The sequence below is a fragment of the Schistocerca piceifrons genome, chromosome 7 (assembly GCF_021461385.2).
Source record: "Schistocerca piceifrons isolate TAMUIC-IGC-003096 chromosome 7, iqSchPice1.1, whole genome shotgun sequence".
NCBI classification, from domain to species: Eukaryota; Metazoa; Arthropoda; class Insecta; order Orthoptera; family Acrididae; genus Schistocerca; species Schistocerca piceifrons.
This window is the reverse complement of record NC_060144.1, coordinates 430,155,809-430,168,375: the sequence shown is the minus strand read 5'-3', so window position 1 is coordinate 430,168,375 and position 12,567 is coordinate 430,155,809. Positions and strand designations below refer to the sequence as shown.

At 41.8% G+C, this 12,567-nt stretch overlaps 1 pseudogene; it reads right to left on the bottom strand.

Annotated features, from left to right (window-relative positions):
• Positions 1-12,019: 12,019 nt before the first annotated feature.
• On the bottom strand, positions 12,020-12,137 carry LOC124709501 (annotated as a pseudogene).
• Between the last annotated feature and the right edge of the window lie 430 nt (positions 12,138-12,567).

The following is a 12,567-nucleotide window of genomic DNA, read 5'->3' as shown; positions in this document are numbered from 1 at the left end:
TAACTTATGAAAAGTCACATGACTACTGAATGATATTTTTATGCTTTGCTTTTCATAGTTGCTTATTTCATTTGATATCTGGTTTCCAGCTGTGTTGCAGCATTGCTTTTATAAAATGAAATGCATTTGCTAATGTGAACACTTTCTGTCAACAGATCTATTAAATAATTATTTTATGATCCACATTCTTTAAAAAAGGAGCACTTGGAAAGGAAAGAACAATAAGAAGGAACTAGTAACAGTAACACATAATTTTCATTTCAAGTACATGGTAATATTTCTTTTTACAATCAGTTGTTGTGGTGCACCACTTTAATTACTTAGACATTAAGATGTGAATATACATTTCCCTTATCTGCATTCTTGTTTTTACTGTAATATTTTTTCTGCTTGAGCTATGTCATGTTTAGGTATAAGTTACTGCTGTTTGCCAGGCGTAGTGTTACTGAATTTGACTTTGTGTTACTCTGCTAAGCCAGTTTTACTACTCATTTATTTTTCTCGTTGCTGCACATTGGCTCATATTAGTTGTAATGTTGCATTGCTTGGTAATTTAGATTTACTGTAGCTTGCTTTGCGATTTTCCATTTTTTTCATTGCTGTTTATATTAATTGTTTTATGTGCTGCTGCATTGCCTCGTCCCTTAGTTTAGCATCTGAGCTCAGTAGATTTAAGTTAGCTTAAGAGGGGGTAGACTATATAAGAAACTGACTATGGAGAATATGTAAAGAATGCATTGAGAAGTTATACAAAAAAAAGTACAGAAAACAGGTTTAGGTAGGATTTTCTTGGAAATAAATGTTGAGGTGAGAAATGTGTGAACATATAAATACAGAAAGCATGCTTAGATAGAATTTTTTTGGTGGAAACAAAGGATGAAATAAGAGGAAAGATATATGAAGTTTTGGGTTGGACTGCAGTACCTAATGTTACACTGAAAACGAACCCTATCCTTTCCTATTGGTGTTATCCCACTATGTGTTTGTGTACCCTTGTGTAGTTGTTTCCTTCCTGTCTCTGTGTAGTTTCATAGAATTTTTTCCTATTCTAATATTAAGCTACATTCACTATGATGAGGAATACTGTTATCCTCAAATATAATTGGCATTAATAATATGTTATTTACTTTGTAAAGATGTTAGACATTATTCATTCTGTTTAAATGCTCATGTGTGAAGTTGATGTTTCGCAAGTTATTCTGATCTTCTATGTATGTACTCATGTCATAATTCCTGTAACACTGACGTATATGTCTATATCTATTCTTTTGTAAAGCCTGTACTACAAATGTTATCTATATTGTTATGTTTTTAATGATGTATTTTGTACCTTTATTGTATTCTTATGTTATAAAATTGTAATTGTCACCAGTTCATGATATTATTAACTTGTTAGTTACATTTCACTGCACACGTTTCTGTTGGTCATAGTATATGGACAATATGTGAGAAGTTGGGACTGTTAGTGTTTGCACGTGTGTTAATAATTCAGCAAGGGACTGGATAATAGCATTGCTGGTTCTAAGGACAATTCCAAAAACTTTGTGAGTGCACAAGTGGTGGTTATGGACTTGCTATATTATCCGCAAGACTCTTCAATGGTGGTTGTGCACCTGCACAGTCACAACAGATGGCTGCTGGCTATCTCTACAAGGACTACAGTGGGTCTGCATCTTTGATGACTCACCAGTACCATTATCTCTACAAGGACTACAGTGGGTCTACATCTTTGATGATCCATCAATACCATTATTTCTACAAGGACTGCAGTGGGTCTGCACCTCTGGTGGCCCACCAATACCATACTCTCTACCAGGACTACAGTGGGTCTACTCTGTGATGACCCACATACCAATATTCTTCAAAACGTCGAATGACTCTGCTGTGGGTTTGCTCTGTTGTGGCCCATTACCTGTCACCATGTCAAGAGTCAGCACTGTCTTTCCGTTGGAAGGACAACACTACTTCTTCAAGACTGTATGGAAACCCACTACTTCTGTGTGCAATTTCTTTTACTAATGAGAAACTGTAATTACTATTATGATGAATGATCAGGACTATCTTTATGGACTGTGAGAAAATTTTAGCTTTTGACCAACATTGTATCAATAAGTGTGTGCATTTTATATCTTTGTTACTGTAATTGTGAAAAATTTTTGTCAAATCTGTATTGGCCAGTGCCCAACACCATTTGTAAAAATTTTTTGTGGGGAGCATGGGGGCTATGTAAGTAGGCTGTTTATGTTTTCTTTATGTAAGTAGGCTGTTTAGGTTCTTATATTGGTAACGCCACCGCCACGTAGCGCTCTCTGTATGAAAATGAAATCACTGGCTGTGCTGTGTGCAGTCTGTGGCTAGTTTGCAATGTTGTCTGCCATTGTAGAGGGGCAGCTGGATGTTAACAGCGCGTAGCGTTGCGCAGTTGGAGGTGAGCCGCCAGCAGTGGTGGATGTGGGGAGAGAGATGGCGGAGTTTTGAAATTTGTCATGAACTGCTATATTTATATATGATGATATCAAGGTAAATACATTGTTTGTTCTCTATTAATATCTTTCATTTGCTAACTATCCCTATCAGTAGTTAGTGCCTTCCATAGTTTGAATCTTTTATTTAGCTGGCAGTAGTGGCGCTCGCTGTATTGCAGTAGCTTGAGCAGCGAAGATTTTTGTGAGGTAAGTGATTTGTGAAAGGTATAGGTTAATGTTAGTCAGGGCCATTCTTTTGCAGGGATCTTTGATAGTCAGATTGCGTTGCGCTAAAAATATTTTATGTCAGTTTAAGCACAGTCATGTATAATTGTTCAAAGGGGAAGTTTCAATATATATTTTATTACGAATACCACGCAAAACGAAAAATGAGCAAAGAAAGTCTCTGCCTCGACAAAACTCTTTGGAGGCAACAACAGCCACACTCTTAGGTTTGTTTGTATTTTGTAAAGTATGTGGGAGTCACCATCGGTGGAAAAGTGCCTGATTCACCTGATATTTAACGATACTGGGAAGTACGCATTATGTTTTCCAGAGCAGTACCTGCCACAACAATAAAAACAGTGAGTAATACCATCAAATCAATCTCACAATAGTAATATTCTTTCCACATACAGTGCTCACTTTTTGGTCTCTGTATTTTCCACAGATCCACGACCCCCACAGTACTCCAAACTAAATTTTATCATCTGATGATGAATCGCTAGGCGATTCCAAACCGGTCATGAATAAATAAAAATTGAAGAAAGAACGGCGATTGGTTGCAGTAATTCCTGAAATCTTTAACAAGACAGTCGCAGTGTTCCAAATCCAAACTGGATCAAAGTTTTATTTATCAATAGTGTTTATAGAAAAGAACATTGCCTTCCCTCCAGGAATATCCATTTGAGTTCCCTGAGCATCTATGTAATACTTACCTGTTCTTCGAACTTACCGGTAACAAATCTAGCAGCCCGCCTCTGATTTGCTTTGATGTCTTCTTTTAATCCGGACTGGTACTGATTCCCAACACTCTAGCACTATTCAAGAATAGGTCACACAAGCGTCCTATACGCGGCCTTCTTTACAGGTGAACACTCTTTCCTACAGTTCTCTCAGAAAAGAGGCGTCGACCATTCGCCTTCCCAACCATAGTTCTAACAAACTCGTTCCATTTCATGTCGCTTTGCAACGCTACGCCCACATATTTAAACTACTTGACTATGTCACTATGTCACTAGTAATACTGTCTCCGACCATTAGGGATTTTCTCTTCCTGCTCATCCCCATTACCTTACATTCTTCCATATTTAGAGCTAGCTTCCATTTATCACATGAACTAGAAATTTTGTCGAAGTCGTCTTGTATATTCCTACAGTCACTCAATTTTGACACCTCCCTGTACACCACAACTTCATCAGCGAACATCTGCAGACTGCTGCGCACCATGCCTGCCAGGTCATTTATGGATATAGAAAATAGCAACGGTCCAATCACACTACCCTGGGGCAATCCTCATGTTACCCCTGACTCCATCCGTGACAATTTACTCGATTCTATTACTTAAAGAAATCTTCTTGACAATCTCACATCCGGGAGCCTATTCCGTATGCACGTACCTTCGTTAGCAGTCTGCAGTGGACTACCGTGTCGAACGCTTTTAGGAAATTTATAAATATGGAGTCTGTCTGTTGCCCTTCATCCATAGTTCGCAGTACATCATGTGAGAAAAGAGCAAGCTGAGTTTCGGAGGAGCGATGCTTTTTGAAACCATGCTGCTTCGCGAACATAAGCTTCTCACTCTCAAGAATGTTTTATGTTTTCGAACTGAGAATATGTTCAAGGAGTCTGCAGCAAACCGAAGTTAGGGGTAGTGGCCTGTAATTTTGCTCGTCCGTTATTTTACCCTTCTTATATATTGGCGTCACCTGCGCTTTTTTCTAGTCGCTTGAGACTTTATGCTGAGCAAGAGATTCTCGATAAATGAAGGCTAGGTAAGTGGCCAATGCCGTAGAGTACCCCCTGCAAAACCGACTTGGGATTCCATCCAGACATGGTGATTTATTAGCTTTCAAATGTTTCAGCTGTTTCTCTACGCCATACATGCTCATTACTATGTCGTGCATACGTTAGTCCGGGTGAAATGATGGTATCCTTGCGCGATTCTCCTATGTCAAAGAGTTCCCCAACGCGAAATTTAAAACTTCGGGCTTCGTTTATCTTCAAGTGCTACACCAGACTGGTCATAAAGGGGCTGAATGGAAGCGATTTCACATAGGCCCAGAATTTTCTCGGGATCTGTGCCAGATCTTTTGATGAGGTGTGACGGTGGATGTGGTTATACGGTTCGCGCATAGATCTTTTCACAGACGCACGAATCTCTACTAACCTTCGCTTGTCGTCATTTGTGCGTTCTCTTTTGAACCAAGAATGCAACAGCTTTGTTTCCGCAGCATCTTTCGAATTTCATTATTAAATCATGGTGGACATTTCCATCCTTGAAACAATTACTAGGCACATAACTCTCCAGACCACGATTTACAATCGGGGTAAACTTAGTCCGTAACTCTTCTACATCCATCTTAATGGAAATAAGTGGTGTCAGTTCACTGTGTAAGGGAGATGTTAACAACTGCTGTATGTAGCAGAAACGCTCTCCTCGCCTTCTTGACTTATTTATTAACTTTCGTGTAGTTGCTGTAATGACATCATTATCGCTAATCCCTGTTTCTATACTGACATTGTCGATAAGGTCCGTCCTATCTGTACCCTCTAGATGTAAGACACTTCCACTGCCACCGAGCTAACTTTTCAAGACAGCTTTAAGAAAATTCGCGTGACTGTTTCTGTACCCCCGACAATGAATCGATAGACATCCCAGTCTATACTCGGTGATTTTAGTCACCTCCTACTAGTATTGCATGATCTGGATATTTACGCGTTAGTGACTAATAACTATCTTTGAATGACTCTAGAACTGTCACAGCAGAATCGGGTGACCGGTAAAAACATCCAACAATTAACTTGGCTTCACCTACTCATACGCTAACAGACAATTTCATTGTGACACTCAAGACAATACTTTTGTCAACTGCAATGAACAGTCCCCACCTATGGCCACTAGTCTGGCTTTCCGATGTACATTCCATGCCTCGCCAAATATCTCAGAGCTCTCCAACTAGGTTTTCAGCCAGATCTCGGTCCCAAGAATAATTTCAGCACAGGAACTTTCTTGGGGGTGGCAAATTCGGAATTTCATTGCGAATATTTAGACAGTTTAATAAAAAAATTTTAACAATCGAATTGTCTTTATTCCGAACGCCGCTGACTTCCATAGCTGTGTATCGACTGGTGAGAGTTCATGAGAGCACCTCAAACTACCGTCAAGCCTAAAAGCCCTCGTGTGCACTCCACAAGTACTCTGCTACCTGGGTAGCTGCTTCCTTTATGTAGTGCATCCCTGACCTATGAAGAGAAGTCCTACAAATTCCCACACGATAAAGCAGGTCTAGAATCTGCAGGCAAGATCGTCACAGAGTTGACGAAGCTTTTGTTTCAGACCCTCCACTCGGGTCCAGACCGAAGGACACAGAATGCTGCAAACTGCGAGTTCCACTTGAACCCCAAGTGCGAAGGTAGCAGTCTTCACCACCTCCGACAGTCGCCTATATGATCTGAGGATCGCCTCAGAACCAAAAAAACAGGCATCGTTGGTGTCGACGTGAGCCAAATCTTGTAGGCGACTGCACCCTGCACGCTCGATAGACGTAGACAAGGCCGCCTACACATCTCGGATGAGGCCCTCCGGCAGATATACTGAGTGAACATTGGCTTCCTTGCCAGCCCTGAACTCTGTCTGCCTAAGGGGCTCCATAACGAGCCTAGCATTGGAGTTCCGATAATCAGTAAACCCCTCCCCTGTGTGCCCTTTCGAACCCTGCTCAAGACGTGGCCACCTGTCCACCCACAAGGTGAATGGGCGAGGCCAGGCGGCCAATGTCCACAATTGTCCTCCACCTATAGCGACGCGAATGCGTTACCAACTGCCACTCACCCAATTGTGAGGGCGAATCCATTGCGAGGTGTGCACTAGGAGATGCTTCGGAAGCCCTTGGAAAGAAAGCCTGTGAACAAAACTAGTGACACCTGAGGTGTGATGCGCCAGAATGTCCGCCACCGCTACACCCCGAGACAGAAGCTTAAAGGTGAATGATAGTAGTCAAAAGCGCAGCTGTTCACCAGCTGCGGCCAGCTTCTCCTGCATCCGCACAAAGTATTGGCACATCCTAACCATCCTATAAAGACTAACTGAACAAGTAAACTATAAAAGCAGACCGAATCCTAGATATCCCACTTGCTACCCTCCTGATGTGTCACAAATGGACGCTGAAGCGGTTAATGAGCTATGTAGCTGGCTGTACAATGAGCAACGACTGCGTTGCAGTGTGAGTGAATTTAAAGTTACGAAAACGTGAGATTAAAAGTCTTAAACAGAAAAAAATGCACGAAATTTAACAAACATATTTGGAAGAGAACACAGAAAATTATAGCCGACCGTGGTGGACACGGGGGTCTAGGTGCTGCAGTCCGGAAGCGCGCGACTGCTACGGTCGCAGGTTCGAATCCTGCCCTGGGAATGGATGTGTGTGATGTCCTTAGGTTAGTTAGGTTTAAGTAGTTCTAAGTTCTAGGGGACTGGTGACCTCAGATGTTAAGTCCCATAGTGCTCACAGCCATTTGAACCATTTGAACAGAAAATTATAAACACTCAACTTGCCTCTCTGTAGATGTACATCAGCCGAGAGCTGGAACCGGAGTGAATGGCTTACTAAACCGGCGGGCGATTGCTTTCAAAACAAAACAAATGAGCAACTACTGCGCTACAGAGTGAATGAATTTAGGTTTACAAAAACGCGAGATTAAACCTCTTAAATAGAAAAACACGCACGAAATTTAATAAATATGGTACTAATTAACTGTGAAACAGCGCAACGTGTTGAATTTTTTTCTTAACAATTACTTCTCAACACAACCTACCCTGCAACATCCTTACAAGCTTTTCAGACTGATTCTGATTGCCCTCTATAATTAATATGCAGCTAAAAGACTACACGCTAGCCTTTTGCGAAGACAGGATCCGAAACCTGTAAAGACAAATTTATCAGCTCATCGATGAGTTGAATTTCACCTTTTCTGGGCTGCAGTTGGACCGTACAACAAATCACATTCACAGATATACAGCGTGGGCCAGAAGTCACGATCGGAAATGTTTAATGTTATTATACTGAAAGAAGAAGCAACATGAAAGGCAAACAAGAACATGAAACGACTCCCTATCTCTAGCAGATATTGCAGTTAACAGAAAGAAAGTACATATGAGAATTGAATATCAAAGAAAGTAATGTTCTTACATTTTTCGTTCATATTTCAAACTCCCTTTGTATGCTGAACATCACGTTGTGTATCATGACAATCATGACAATTCATTGATGTTGTCGGGTCGAAAGGAGCGGTAACCCCCCTTTCTCATCCAACAATGCATGGATGTTCTCGGAATGTTCATCTCCGCCGACCACTAGTTTGTCGATTTTGCTGGTGAACGAAGCAATGATGTATTTAAGCGTGCAAGGACTTCATTATGGTTGTCATATTCTTTGGATTTGCTGTTGCATTGTGCATCTGTCTCAGCCCAGCTGCAAAGGCCTTTCTTTCCAGTTACCCACTAGAGGTCAGTTATTATGTGCTAAAGTGCTACAGCACACTGTAAATACCACACTAAAAATTGTGATCCTACCCTTCGAATGTAAGCCAGAAATCTCACTAAAATTACGCCATTTCTCTTCGAACGCATGCTTTATGCAAATAAAACGGACCAAAACATGTTTTGCAGTGTTCTCTCCACGATAACTAGAAACAAGTGTCGAATGTTGAAATGATGGTCAGCCTTGCTATGGTCAACTCCGAGAGGGTGTCCAGCTGTCTGTTTTCGGCTGCGCATAAATTAGTCAGGAGGATAGGCGAGTGTTTCTGCTAGAAAGAGCAGATAAGTAGTTGTTAGCATCTCACGTAGACAATGAACTGCAAGCATTTAGTTCCAGAATGCTCGACATAGGGGAATTATGGGCAAAATTTAAACAGATTTAAAATCATGATCTAGACAAATACGTGCCTAGTAAGTGGATTAAGGACGAAAAAGACCCACCGTGGTTTAATAAAATAATTCGGAAAATGCTGTGGAAGCAAAGGTTGTTGCACTCTCGGTGCATGGCGGACGCGCAAATGATGACAGTCAAAAATTAGTGAGTCTGTGGAAAGACCAATGCGCGAAGCATACAACAACTAACACCGTCATACCTTGGCTACAGATCTGGTGGACAACCCGAATAAATTCTGGTCCTCTGTAAAATCGCTGAGCGGGTCTGAGGCTTCCATCCACTCACTCGTTGACCACTCTGGTTTGGAAACAGAAGATAGTTAACGAAGGCCGAAGTCTTAAATTCAAAGAAATAGTTCACATAGGAGTATCGTACAATGTTTGACCATCGTACAGAGTCCTCATGGAAGACACAGTAATAAGCATCCTTGGCGTAGAGAAACAACTGAAAGAGTTGAAATCAAATAAGTCGTCAGGTCCGGATGGAAGCCCAGTTCGGTTTTACAAAGAGTTCGTCACTGGCTCCTTACTTAGTTTGCATTTATTACGAATCTCTCGATCAGCGCAAAGTGCCAAGCAAATGAAAAAAAAAGCGTAGGTGACTCCAGTATATAAGGGGCGTAAAAGAACGAACCCACAAAATTACAGATCAATATCCTTAATATCGGTTTGCTGCTGAATTCTTGAGCATATTCTGAGGTCGAACATAATAAATTTCCTAGAGACCGGAAAAATAATGTTCACGAATAAGCACGGCTTCAGAAAGCATCGCTCATGCCAAACCTAGATTGCTCTTTTCTCACATGATATACTGTGAACAATGCATGAAGTGCAACAGGCAGATTCCATACTTGTAGACTGTTAATGAAGGTACGTGCATATGGAATAGGCTCCCAGATACGTGACTGGCTCAAAGACTTCTTAAGTACCCAGTATGTTGTTCTCGATGGCAATAGTTCATTGGAGACAAAGGTAACATCAAGAGTGCCCCAGGGAATTGTGATACGACCGTTGCTATTTTCCATATACATAAATGATCTTGCACACAGGGTGAGCAGCAACCTGCAGTTGTTCGCTGACGAAGGTGTCGAAGTTGAGTGACTGCAGGAAGATACAAGACGACTTAACAAAATTTCTAGTTGTTGTGATGAATGCAAAAAATGTGTGTGAATGTGTGTGAAATCTTATGGGACTTAACTGCTAAGGTCGTCAGTCCGTAAGCTTACACACTACTTAACCTAAATTATCCCAAGGACAAACACACACACCCATGCCCGAGGGAGGATTCGAACCTCCGCTGGGACCAGCCGCTCAGTCCATGACTGCAGCGCCTTAGACCTCTCGGCTAATCCCGCGCGGCTGTGATGAATGACAGCTAGCTTTAAATATGGAAAAATGTAAGGTAATGGGGATGAGTAAGAAGAAAAAACCTGTAATCGTCGGATAGGGTATTACTAGTGTCCCGTTTGACGTAGTGAAGTAGTTTAAATATCTTGGCGTAATGTTGCAAAGCGATATGAAATGGAACGAAAATGTGAGAACTGTGGTAGGAAAGACGAATGCTCGACATCTGTTTATTGGGAGAGTATTAGGAAAGAGTGGTTCACCTGTAAAGATGACAACGTATAGGACGCTGGTGCGGCCTATTCTTGAATACTGCTTGAGTGTTTGGGATCAGTACCAAGTCAGATTGAAAGAAGACATCGAAGCAACTCAGAGTCGGGCTGCTAGATTTGTTACCAGTAAGTACGAAGAACACGGAACTGCTACGGAGATGCTTCGGGACCTCAAATGAAAATACCAGGAGGGAAGGCGAAATACTATTGAGAAAATTTAAAGAATCGCCATTTGAGGCTGACTATCACACGATTCTACTGCCGCCAACATATATTGCGGTTAAGAACCAGGAAGATAAGATACGATAAATTAGGGCTCATACACAGACATATTGTGGTGTGCGTACTGTAAGAACTTTGGTACACACACCATCAGATTATTTGACTTGTCGCTCTAACGAAGTAGGCGAGTGTCAGCAATATGTCTCGTGGTCTTATTGTGGCGTATTTATCTTCTGCCGTTAGGTCAGATGATAGAAATGCCACTGGCACGCTTAGAGTAGCAGATTGACGGTGACCAACTTTAAACAGAACTTGATTAATTTTCACACACATTTATTGAAATAATAACAATCATAAACCTTACTTAACTTGATTCTGGATGCTATTTACGATTGACAATCTGAAGTTCCTTTGGTCTTGGTATGTTAATCTTATTCTCATATATCTCTGATACTTGACAAAGTGTCTATACATTTATCTTCATGGCTATGTACAGGAATATGATAATTTTATTAGGCCCAGACTGAAACTTGACTATAGACTGGTACAGACAAATGCAGACTAAATCAGACTGACTAATCGGAGGTCTGTACACTCGTTATAATACCTCGCGCGTTCAGGAGTGTGATCCGCAAGGAGAAAAGGTTCTACGTTAGCAGCAGTCTCATTGGCTGCGTTACATATTAATACGCGGATCGGCGGAAACAGAATTTGGTCCGTCTCTAAGACAGCGCCATCTCGTAGTGCGGAGACGGACGAGCGCTGCGCCTGCGCTGTTGTGCTTAGTGGGGCGCGCTTTATTGGGGAAGTTGTGCACGCGCTGACTACACGGAACTATGTACACAACACATATAAATAGTCGTTTTTCTCACGCTGTACTTGCGAGTGGGAAAGGAAATGACTAGTATTGGTGCAGGGTACTTTCCGCCACGCACCGTATGGTGGCTTGCGGAGTATATATGTAGTGGTAGACGTACATTTTCTGATGTGATATCACCCCTGCTTGCACCAGGAGTGCTACATTTGTCACAGCACCTGGTCAATGTTTATCTTTGGAAGTATGTGTAACTTATTGCGCAAGGCTAGAATGTGAGCGATTTTTGAGGAGCATTTGACGTAATGACACTATGACCGAGTGGTGAAGGGCACTGAATAGGTAGTCTTTGGTTAGGATTCCATTCATTCTGCTACACATTTTTTCATTTATTTTTATTCCTCACAATGTTAAACGATCAATTACGAAATTTAAATGCATTGAAAGAGTTCAGTATGTACACATAAAATTAATATCTTCAATTTAGTAACGCTTATTACCATTGTAAGTCAAAAGACTCTAAAACTAAACTAACCTAAACTCCTCCCGAACAGGCCTTGAACGCCCAACGGTACCGACCGGTTGCCCTATCATCCTCAGTCCACAGGTGTCCCTGGATCGGGATATGGAGGGGCATATGTTTCGCACACCGCTCTCCCAGCCTTATATCAGTTTCCGAGACCGGAGCCGCTACATCTCAATCAAGTAGCTCCTCAGTTTGCCTCACAAGGGCTGAGTGCACCCCGCTTGCCAACAGCGCTTGGCAGACCGGCTGGTCACCCATCCAAGTGCTAGCCCAGCCCGACCGCGCTTAACTTCGGTGATCTGACGGGAACCGGTGTTACCACTGCGGCAAGGCCGTTGGCATTCAAACGACCCTATGCCATCAAATTGTCGCACGTTGGCAACATTTTGCGCGAGTCGCCACTGAAGTATCCAACAATTTGCCTCCGTTGGATCTTCTTTGTTGAAGCAATAAAAAAAGTTTTCCCTAAATTCTTCATATATCTCACCTGTTCGTTCTTTTTCACGCACCCATACCCTAAGAAGAAAATGTTCGTCATTTATGAATCTGTTGGTATCCGCCATTGTAACACAAATATTTATAACAGTATCATCTCGGTAGCAAAATAGGACACGATCACACGCCGTTGTATTCGCCAGAACCACAAGCAAAAACCTATCACATGCTGTGCTTTCATGGAGTGACAAGTGCATTGCTGTGATTTAAAATCTGCCTGAAGACAGGCGTATTACTGGCAGGGAACATTATTTTCAACCTAGAATACATTTCCA